Source organism: Hyaena hyaena, unplaced genomic scaffold (assembly GCF_003009895.1).
Source record: "Hyaena hyaena isolate Hyena2069 unplaced genomic scaffold, ASM300989v1 scaffold_581, whole genome shotgun sequence".
In the NCBI taxonomy this organism is placed as follows: Eukaryota; Metazoa; Chordata; class Mammalia; order Carnivora; family Hyaenidae; genus Hyaena; species Hyaena hyaena.
The window spans coordinates 1,166,882-1,177,471 of record NW_024081215.1 but is presented as its reverse complement, the minus strand read 5'-3'; the positions used below and the strand labels follow the sequence as shown (position 1 = coordinate 1,177,471).

Here is a 10,590-nt window from a genome sequence, read left to right as displayed (position 1 = left end):
AAATAAAGACACTTGGATAGAATCAAAGCAAAGGCATTAAGAAGAAAATATATGTATAGATAGGTAGATAATATACATCAATAATTAATAGAAGCTAAAGATTTAATATTTTATTTTAAATTGTAAAAATACAAACTCTGTTCTAAATGTTTAATTCCATGGGTATTTATGGAATATATGTTTATTGTGCATCCATGAGAAAAGTTAAAATGTGATTAAAGAGCCAAAATTATCAGAGCTCTTGACCTTGTGGAATTGGTAGTCAGTTTTTCAGGGTATTTACCTCTGGTAAGTGTAGCATTGGTTGGGAAAATTCTGAAAATTAAGACTGATTATGGCAAATAAATTTCTGGAAAGAGTGACCCGTAGGCAAGGTGTAGATTATGAAATGTATTATATTTAAAGCTTGACTTTGAAATTTATCTTGAAGACAAAGAATAGTCACCTAATAAGCTTACATTACACAGCTGTATTAGTCTTTCAAGATGGAGGTTGTGTTTGAAGAAAGCAGATAGATTGATAATGACTTGTCTGTAACAATCCAGATTTAGTTTCAGTATAAGCAATAATGAAATAATGGCTGTGAAAGGAGATTATAGACCATATTCAATTCATTTATAGAAATTAGAGGTACATGTTTTTGTGACAACTTAGAGAAGGCATTTGATTAAAACAAAAATACAAAACAAAACTCTAGTGTAATCTCCCAGATATTAGCTTGAATACATAAAAATAAAAATGATGCACACACTGAGTCATCAAGTACCCCCAAAGGGGAAATTGTTATTGAGGATAAGAAAATAAATATAATTTAGAATCTTGCTTATCAGAGAGAGAGTTCTAAGTGACCAATAGCTTTGGCACCACGTGGGAGTTTGTGAGAAGTGCCCAATTTGACTCCCTAAAGACCTGTTGAATCAAAGTCTGTATTTAACACAATACCTAGGTAGTCCAAAATCATATATATGATTTAGAACATATTAAATGTAAGTTGCTTATATTACACCAGGGTTGAAACAGAAATATAAATTATGAATATCAGTAGAGAGTGTAGAATGGGAATATAAGTTTTAGAAACATCAGTAGAAATGGCCATGAAAAGATTTAAAATTTTCTGAAGAGAATATATAGAAAAGAAAATAGATTGGGAACTTTAACATTCAAAGAGAAGATAGATGAAGGGACAATGAAAGAAGCTAAGAAGAAAGAGTCTCTAAAAGGAAGTTGAGATTATAATAATGTCATATAATTCATTCCAAGGGGAGGGAAAGAGAATCTTAGTAAGATTAATATTTTTCCTAAGGAACAATCAAAAAAGACCTACTGGATACGGGAATAAGAGAACTATTGGTCAGAGTGCAAGCACTTAGAATGAAATAATAAAGTCAGGAGACAGATCACAACACATTGGGTAACTGGTAGGTGAGAAAGAGAATAAAGAAACTTTGTGTGTGTCTTCAATGAGATAAAATGGTGGTTAGGTGTGGTAGGAAATTGGTAAAATATTCCCCAGGGATTCCAATCCTAGTATAGTACTCTCTGCTTCAGTGTAAGCTGGTATTACTGATTGGCTTTAAAATTTTTCCTGAAGCCATGGGATGTCAACAATGAAATTATATTACAAAAAGACTTTTGTTTCCATTTTAGGCAACCTCTTCTGCCTCTTGCCCTTTCACTTCGTGGCAATCCACCTGCCATTTTGTAAGCTACTCATCAAGTGATTGAGCTTGGAAGCAGAATCTAGCCCAAAGAACCCTTGAGATACCTGCAACCTCAAAGTTAATAACTTAACTGCAGACTCTTGAGAGACCAGTCACAAAACTACCCAATTAGGCTGCACCTAAATTCCTGACTAACAGAAAACATCTAATAACAAATGATTAGTTTTTTGTTATTGTTGCTGCTACTGTTGTTGTTTCTATTTTATCTATTTATTTATTTAAGAGAGAGAGAGGGAGAGCATGAACAAGAAAAAGGGGCAAAGGGAGAGAGAGAATCCCCTGCAGGCTCTATGCTCACGTCAGAGCCCGATGTGTGGCTCCATCCCACAACCTTGGGATCATGACCTGAGCAGAAATTAAGAGTCTGACACTTACCCGACTGAGCCACCAGGGGTCCTGATTGAATTTTTTTAAGCCAGTAAGATTGGAGGTAATCTTTATGTAGCAATAGATAATTATTAAAGGATAATAGTTATAATAGATAATAGATAATGTAGATTTTGGTACCTAGAATTAGGATGTTTCCCTAATGTTTATGTAGAAGAGGCATTTGCAACCAGATAGTGGACACTTGGATAGAGGAGAGTGATTGATTGTATAGGCTTAAAAGTGCATTGAATACACTTCATAGAACATAAGACTTTGAGGAGCCTATGGATGAGTGAGGAAAAGACTACTGAAAAGTGAAGGAAAAGCAATCATTATTAAGAGAAATTTAATAAACACAGTCATCTGCAATTATGCAGAAAGTAGAACATATGACTAATGACCTAGATGATCTACCTAAAATTTCAGAACAGTGTTGAAGGTGCTAGCTGGTTTATTCTTGCTATTTAGAGTAAAGTGTTAGAGGAGAGAAATAATTTGAGAAAAGAATTACTAAAAGAAGGAAACCAGGATTGATGGTTTTGAAAAAAAAAATCAAGTGCTAAAATTAAGAAAAGACTTCAGCACAGATTCGGAGATCCAGGGCACTACCAGGATAATATGGTATGAATTTGAAGCTGAAGGTGTGACTGTGAAATCTTTTATTAAGACCTCAGGAAGATCAAAGGTGGTGCCTCCGAGTTCTGTTCAGTTACATAAAAGGCCCTTTAAAAAGATTAAGAGTGTGCTAGCCAGGCCCTCTTAATCAAACAACAGGGTCTCTCTGAAGTGTAAGGGGTTGCCCTCAGCCTTCTCAACAGGAGCTGAAAGTAGAGATCGACTTCTATCTAAGAGATTTGTTGTTGTGTCTTTTATCTAATGGGATGAGCCCCCAAGAGATGTATGAAAGACCCACAGAGTCCTTTTAATACTTATATATGCAGAAGCATTACCAGATTGAATTGGAAAAGTGTCATTGAGCTCCCCTAAACATCTATAGTCAGAAAGAGGCTGTGGGGTTCCTGGGTGGCTCAGTTGGTTAAGGGTCTGACTTCAGCTCGGGTCATGATCTCCCTTTCCGTAGGTTCAAGCCCCACGTTGGGCTCTGTGATGAGAGCTCAGAGGCTGGAGCCTACTTCAGATTCTCTGTCTGTCTCTCTCTGCCCCTCCTCCACTCATGCTCTTTCTCTCAAAAATAAATAAATGCTTAACAAAGAAAGAAAGAAAGAAAAGAAATCGGCTGTGAACACTCCTCAGCTGCAGATGTGTCTTTTTTAAGAAATGGAAAATGACTCTAAGAGCTCAGAAGGCAGAGGTCTCGGAAGCCTATTGCCCTCAATCTAACCTGACGTAACCGGGGCCTTCCTGAAGTTGGACTCTAACCTTTTGTGAGAATCTGAGCAAGAGGGACTGGATTCCTGACCCACAAAAGTGTGTTACTTTAGGTGGTTAAATCTTGGTGTAATAGAAAAATTATTCAGAGAGAGAGAGAGAGAGAAGAACATTAAACAACATATTTGTGTAGATGGGAATTGGTAGGAAAAGCAAGAGTATAGATGTTTGGATTATCCTTGGTTATGAGATGTGATATTTACTTCCTGAGATAAAGAAGAAGTAATTAATAATTTGGGAATAGAGCTTGAGAATATGCTTTGTCGATGATCTCTATGTTCTTGAGAAATTGAGATATAGCAGCCTTCTGTTTAAAATAATCAAGTTGAATTTGAATAAAAGAAATCTGTAGGAATTTGAAAATGATCAAACAAGAGACAACACACACACACACAAATGGTCAGAAAGTGCTAAAGGCAAAACATAAATCAGAGCTAATATATTGATTTTGCAGGATAGATAGAATGGAGGTCATTGCGATGAATGGCTTATATGTAGTTTCATGGAAAAAAAGAATGCTTTACTTGGCCACGGCTTCTTCAAAGTAGAAGCCTCAAGAAGAATAGGGACAAGGGTTTTCTGGATATAACTAAGCAACTATTGAAGTGATGAATTATGGGACCTATTGCAAATAAGAAAATGCATAGCAATACCAAAAGGCCTCAGCAGATTAGAAAGGAATGGTGGGGTCTAATGCCTGATATACTTGGATCTGGGGATTAAGAAAAGGAAAGAATGTGATTGGAGACTGTGATTTTGAAAATTGAGTGTTCAGAGTATGAAGTGCATGGTCTAGCCATTACAGTTCATGATAAAGTAAAGAGAAAGTGCACTTCAGTGATACAGTATAACATGAGGCATAGACTTTATGGGTTACAGCAGGGGTGATTATGGATAAGAGACATGTGCCAAAATGCTGTGGAAGATGACCAATCCCAGTGTTTAGAAAATATGTGATTAATAGATATAGAACTATATAGATTATATATAGAAAATTATATATAGAAAATATGTAGATTAATAGTATACTTTGTATATTCCCTTGACAGTATACTCCTAGGACAATAGTTCTAAATATAAAACAAAATTTGAGGCTGTAGAGATGCCAAAATATCCACATTTCACAATATTCTCTGGGCCTAAGAGAAATAATAAAAAATAATTTGTGTCCTAAATGATATTTATTATAAAAATATAAGAAGGATCTCTGTGTTGTACCTTTCTAATCTTAATAATATGCATTTTTTGAAATATACTTAAATATGTTTAATCATCATGAAAATAATAGGAAAGAATTTGGAAAATGAAGAACTTAAATGCAACAATATCACCTATCATGCCTGCATTCAGAAATGAAATTCTCTTGATATTATGAAATATTTTCTTTTAGGCTCTCATTCATTCACAAACTTAAACCCAGAAATGCACAAATATACATATTGTCACATATTCGGTTTCATATCTCACTTTAAATGATCAATTATAACAGTGAATTAAAATATTAAATTAAATCATTGATATTTTCCTACAGCTGAGATACTTCTTTTAACAATTTATGTTCTTCATCATACAGGTTTATCCTCATTTACTTAACTATTTTCCTATTTTATCAGAAATAGAGATGTTTCTATAATTTTTTATTTGAAAGTAATATAAGCATCCTAATGTACACATCTTTAGGTGCAATACTATTTTTTAAGGTAAATAGTGCAAATGTGTTTGTTAGATTATAGGGTATGATTTTTTTTTCTTTTACTGGAGATAAGATGTATGCTGCTGAGTTAGTATTATAAATGTGTTGCCTTTCATACTCTTCAGCTTTGTAATAGTGATTTTTCTCAATTTGCAATAACTATTATTGAGTATCTAGAGTACATGCAGTCTTGTTATCTGGCTGGTAACCATAATTACCAGTGGTTTTAGTCAAATAGGAAAAATAATACCTAAAGAATCACAGGTAAATGAATGTAGTTTAACTCAACACATACTATGTTACATCATATTTTGAGAACGTATACCTATCACCTTCATGTCTAATGCTGGGGCTTGACTTCTGCAGGACAGGCTGTTGGGAAGGGGTGATGAATGTGCAGTGGGAGAGAACAAGAACTACCAGAACCCCACGAGCATCCATAGGTACCCACATAGGGACTGGACCCCCTATCAGTTCTCACTAACTTGGTGTAGATGTTGTATAGGAGAAACTGACACTCTTCTCAGAACTAAACACACACTTGACCCAGGAATCAGAGTCCAAAGGAGGACTAAGGGAGGTAGAACTGTCACAGGCTGAACTCTGTGCGACAAGTTAAGTCTCAAATAACTAAAAGACCATGAATGTGTATCAGCTAAGAAAGTGCCCGATGACACTGACCCTGACCTTCTGAATATAAAAAAGCAATATGGCTGCTACTTTACTGCAACCCTCTAAACCTAGCTCAAAAATGTTTATTGTGGACTACCTTAACCAGAATATACAGTAAAGAGCATCCTGGGAGATTGAGTTCAGCTGGGCAAAGTGGACATTTACACAGCCACCACATACAGTCAAAGTCTTTTCTTTCAGATTATTATAGTGTTCTTGACATTATTATTTTCTTGCAAATAGCACACCTTCTTTGACCTTTGATTTTGATTTAAAGGGAATGAATTCTCAATAATACTTAAAAAAATAATTCGAATGCAGGACATTCTTAGACTTTTAAAATATATATTGCCCAATATTTCATAACTTTCTTGTCCTCTTCTCAAAACGGCATCAGTGATTTTTTGTTAATGTAACATTATTAGGTTATATAAAATTACTTAATTTTGTTTTCACAAAAACAACAATGCTCTTTCTTTTTCATTTATATTTTATAGGTGTTTGTGATTGTTAAACAGATGAAGCAATTATAAGAAAATGTGCCGCCAGTCTAAACAGACTTGGAAACAAAACAACATAATGTTGTTAAGCACGCAACTCTTTTGGTGGGAGGAGAAGCTCATGACCATAATTGAGAGTAACCTACTAATCACTAATTTTCAGCCTGCCCTGGGCATCCACAGTCAATATATTTTATGGATGAAGAGGAGACATCAGCTAGTGTGTTATGCCTGTTAAACAGTGTTCTGTCAAGAAAACAACTCCAAATTTCCACCAACTTCCATAACTACATACAAATCTTTTATAAAACATAAACATGCATATATGGACATTCTTACATACATAAATACACACAGTTATATGTATTCAGAGAGATAGATACCTAGATACACAGCAGATTAGATAGGCCCTGGACTCTATTCATAGCTATATAGTATGCTGGAGTTGGCTCTTACTGGCCTACAAAAGCATCTTTTCTCAAATCAACATTGTCATCATATTGGTGACTTGACCTGAGGCATAGGGAGAATATTTACACTATGAAATTGATAAATACTATGAATATGAACTTGGGAGAAAGTCATCGTAGGGGAAAAGCCAGTTCTCAAACTTTTGCCAGCACACCACCTCCTGCGTGTATTGTACATGCATATGCACAAACACATACTTGCAACTATTTTAGAACTATCTCAATATATATGAAACATTTCATTATTTTAAACCACCCCCTGGTAAACTATATTTATTTGTTTCTAAGATGTAAAGATTTCTTGTTTACTTAGAGCCTATCATAAATACTGTTATATAGTTGCAATTGCCTCAGATCTCTTTTCTCTTTGGTGTTTTATAAATAATTGTATGTCTTATAATCCACAATGTCATATCTTTGGAATGTTATGCAATATGACACATGTATTATATGGTTAGTCATTCTGTTTTTGCTGAATTTTTAGTTTCCCATTTTTTTGTGATTACAGATGTTACAATGAATACATTATTAGTGTACACTTCTGATTTGGTCACCTGCCAAAGACCTATCAGTTAGGATCAGATGTAAGTGGAAAGTGTCCTGGCCTGCTCTAGCAGAAGCAGCCCAGAGCTTAAGGCCCCACATCTCTCAAGATGACAACTGGAACCCCAGTGGGAAAAGAATTGAGAGCTGAAGCAACTGTCAGTAGCAGTCCAGAAGCCCCAGGTGACTGAGCCCAAAGAGGAAGATTTGACCCATCGGGAGGTGCCTAGAATCTACTTCACCTGCCTACTCACAGTGGTCACCCGAAGGAAGGTCCAGCAGGATGCCCCTGTCAAGGAGGCCATTCTCACACACTTTTCTACCAACCTAGTGACTATCTCCATGATGATGATCTACACATTTGACAGGGTGAAGGTGAGCATAGACATTACTGGTAAGCAATTAGACAATGTCTACCTACATTGTGAGAAGGAGAGGTACCAAAAGAGCAAGCTGCAGAGTAAGGTGTGTCAGCAGTGTGTTAACTATGAGTAAGGGACCCAGGAGTTTTTTGAGGTCATTGGTTTCCAGAAGACAATGGTTCTAGTTCCCAGTTGGGAGGGTTCCCTGCCCCCAGAGTTTTATTGCCTAAGCCAAGTCTCTTTGACACAGCCCAAGAATCTGGAGAGGGACAAGGAGCAGCTGTTGAGCACTAAGCCAGAGCCAGGCAAGCTGGACCTACAGTGCCAGGTGTTTGGCCCTTGCCCCTGATTTGCCAGTTCCATCCATCTGGGAACCCCGTCAACCTTACAAAAGACTTAATCAAGCAGCGACAGAGGCCCAGGTCTCAGGCGATGGAGCTGCAGCATGCTGCTGCCCAAAACCAGGAGGAAGAGGGAAGAGGACTAGAAATATGAATATATGCCTACAAGCTATTGCATAGCCGCTTCCTCAAAGGCTGCCTTCTCTAAGGGACCTCTTATGTCTGGCAGTGGAGTGTAGCCACTACTGCACTTGTTCCTCGGAGGGCTTTGCAGAGTGACTGGCTGCCTTTCCAGCTGCTGGCCGCAGGAGGGCAGAAGTTGTTGCAGGATGAGAACCTGGGCTTCAAGTATGAACTAGTGCCTTCAACTCTCCTGACTTTCTCCTGGGACACAGCTATGCTAGAAGATATGGAATCCAGGAGAGCCAAGCTGAACTTACCTATCTTGAAGCTCCAGCTTCTGTGGGTCATCTAGACGTGTTGGTGAAATAAAAGCTGGGTTGGCTTCACAATAAATAAATACACAAATACTACAAATAAAATAATAAAATAAAATAACTAATAATATATACATTATGAAGCTAAAATTGAAGGTTAGATTTACATAAGTAGATAGATTGAAAGAAATAGAATGAGTAGTTCAAGAGCATTTTCATCTTAAATCTTAGATAATTCTAATTTCATAGACTAAAAAAATATTATCAGATACTATTGCAACAGTGACTGTTACCATCATATTTAGTTTCTGTACAAAATTTGTTTCAATGAATATTTATGTCTTACTATAGGAAACACTTAAAAAGATTGTTGATATAAACTGGAGTGGAGTTTGCATTATTTTAGGGAGTGAAGAGCAATGTATAAGCTAAGTAAATAAGAACATACATGCAAAAAGAAGATAATTAAACTAAGGTCATACAATTTAGAATGGATAATGGCTAATTTAAACTGGTGGGATCCTAAGATGAATGACAAGAAGGAACCAATGAAGAAAAGAACAAAGGAAGAATATTTTCTATCTGGAATTCCAAATATTGAGACAGTATTCATGTTAAAGATATGGTAAGAAGGCTAGTATGGCTGGAACATAATAGATGAGTAGGAGAATTATATAACAAGAAATCAGACAGGCAAATATGAAAGAGATCAGGATAAGGAGTTTGGATTTTATTCTTTTAAAAAATTTTTAATGTTTTTATTTATTTTTGAGAGACAGAGACAGGGTGTGAGCCAGGAAGAGGGAGAGAGAGAGGGAGCCACAGAATCCAAAGCTGCCTCCAGTCTGTGAGCTGTCAGCGCAGAGCGCGATGCAAGGCTTGAACCCACAAACTGTGAGGTCATGACCTGAGTTGAAGTCGGACACTTAACTGACTGAGCCTTCCAGGCGCCCCAAAGAGTTGGGATTTTATTCTATGGGAAGGAACACCATTGGAAAGTTTTATACAGGACAAATATTTAGGCTTTTAAATTACCACCATGGCTTCTAAGCAAAGAAAAGGTAGTAGGAAATCAAAAGTGGAGCAAGGGAAGCCTGCTACTTTGTTTGGACTGCCATAACAAAATACCATAGACTGAATGGCTTAAACAACAGAAGTTTGTTTCTCACAGTTTTAGGGGCTGTGAAGCCCAAGATCAAGGTTCCATTATGGTCAGGTTCTGGTAAGAAGTCTCTATGTAGGTTGCAGAAGATGCCTTTCTGGCTGTGTTTTCACATGGCTGAGAGAGGAGAGAGCAAGCTGACTGCTATCTCTTTTTATAAGGGTACTAATCCCATCAGGAGGGCTCCACCCTCATGACCTCATCTAAACCAAATTATCTCCCAAAGGCCCGTGTCTAAATATAATCACATTGAGGGTTAGAACTTGAATATATGACTGGGGCTGGGATGGGGAGTAAGAGAAGACAAGACAAAATTCAATCCATAGCACTGAAAAAAACTGCAATAGTCTGAGTGAGAACAGATGGTGGCTCAGATCAAGGTCATATTGAAGGAAGAAAGAAACAGCATCTCTCTGGAAGTGGATCTACTTTAATGATAGAGTTAAGAATGGTCATAATAGATCAATTGTGGTTTGACGAAATTAGATGATTGAACCATAACTCCAAGATGTCTGACTTGAGTGATAAGAGTGGTGCCATTTATGAATATGGAAAACTCAAATTTAGAGAAAAATATCAATATTTCTGCTATGGCAAACTTGCCTTCAGCTTCTGAAAAGGGATCCAAATTGCAAAATCAAATAAATTGTTGAATTTATGAGTTTGTATTTTTCTGGAAAAGCTGAGATATAGTCTGGGGAAACAGAACACATAAGTAGTGTATAATGTTAGGCAATTGGATAGAATCACCTACATAAATGTATAAATAGAGAGAAGTAAAAAGTTCAAGACTGAGTTAAGGCTCAGCACTAATACTCACAAGTTGAGCAAATGAGGAAGGACCAAAAATAGATACTAAGGAAGGCTGATGAATCAGAAAGAAAAATGGGAGAATATGGAGTTAAGAAGTCAAGGGAAGAAAGTACATAAA

At 36.6% G+C, this 10,590-nt stretch overlaps 1 pseudogene; it reads left to right on the top strand.

Annotated features, from left to right (window-relative positions):
* Positions 1-7,428: 7,428 nt before the first annotated feature.
* LOC120248347 lies at positions 7,429-8,535 on the top strand (annotated as a pseudogene).
* Positions 8,536-10,590: the final 2,055 nt, after the last annotated feature.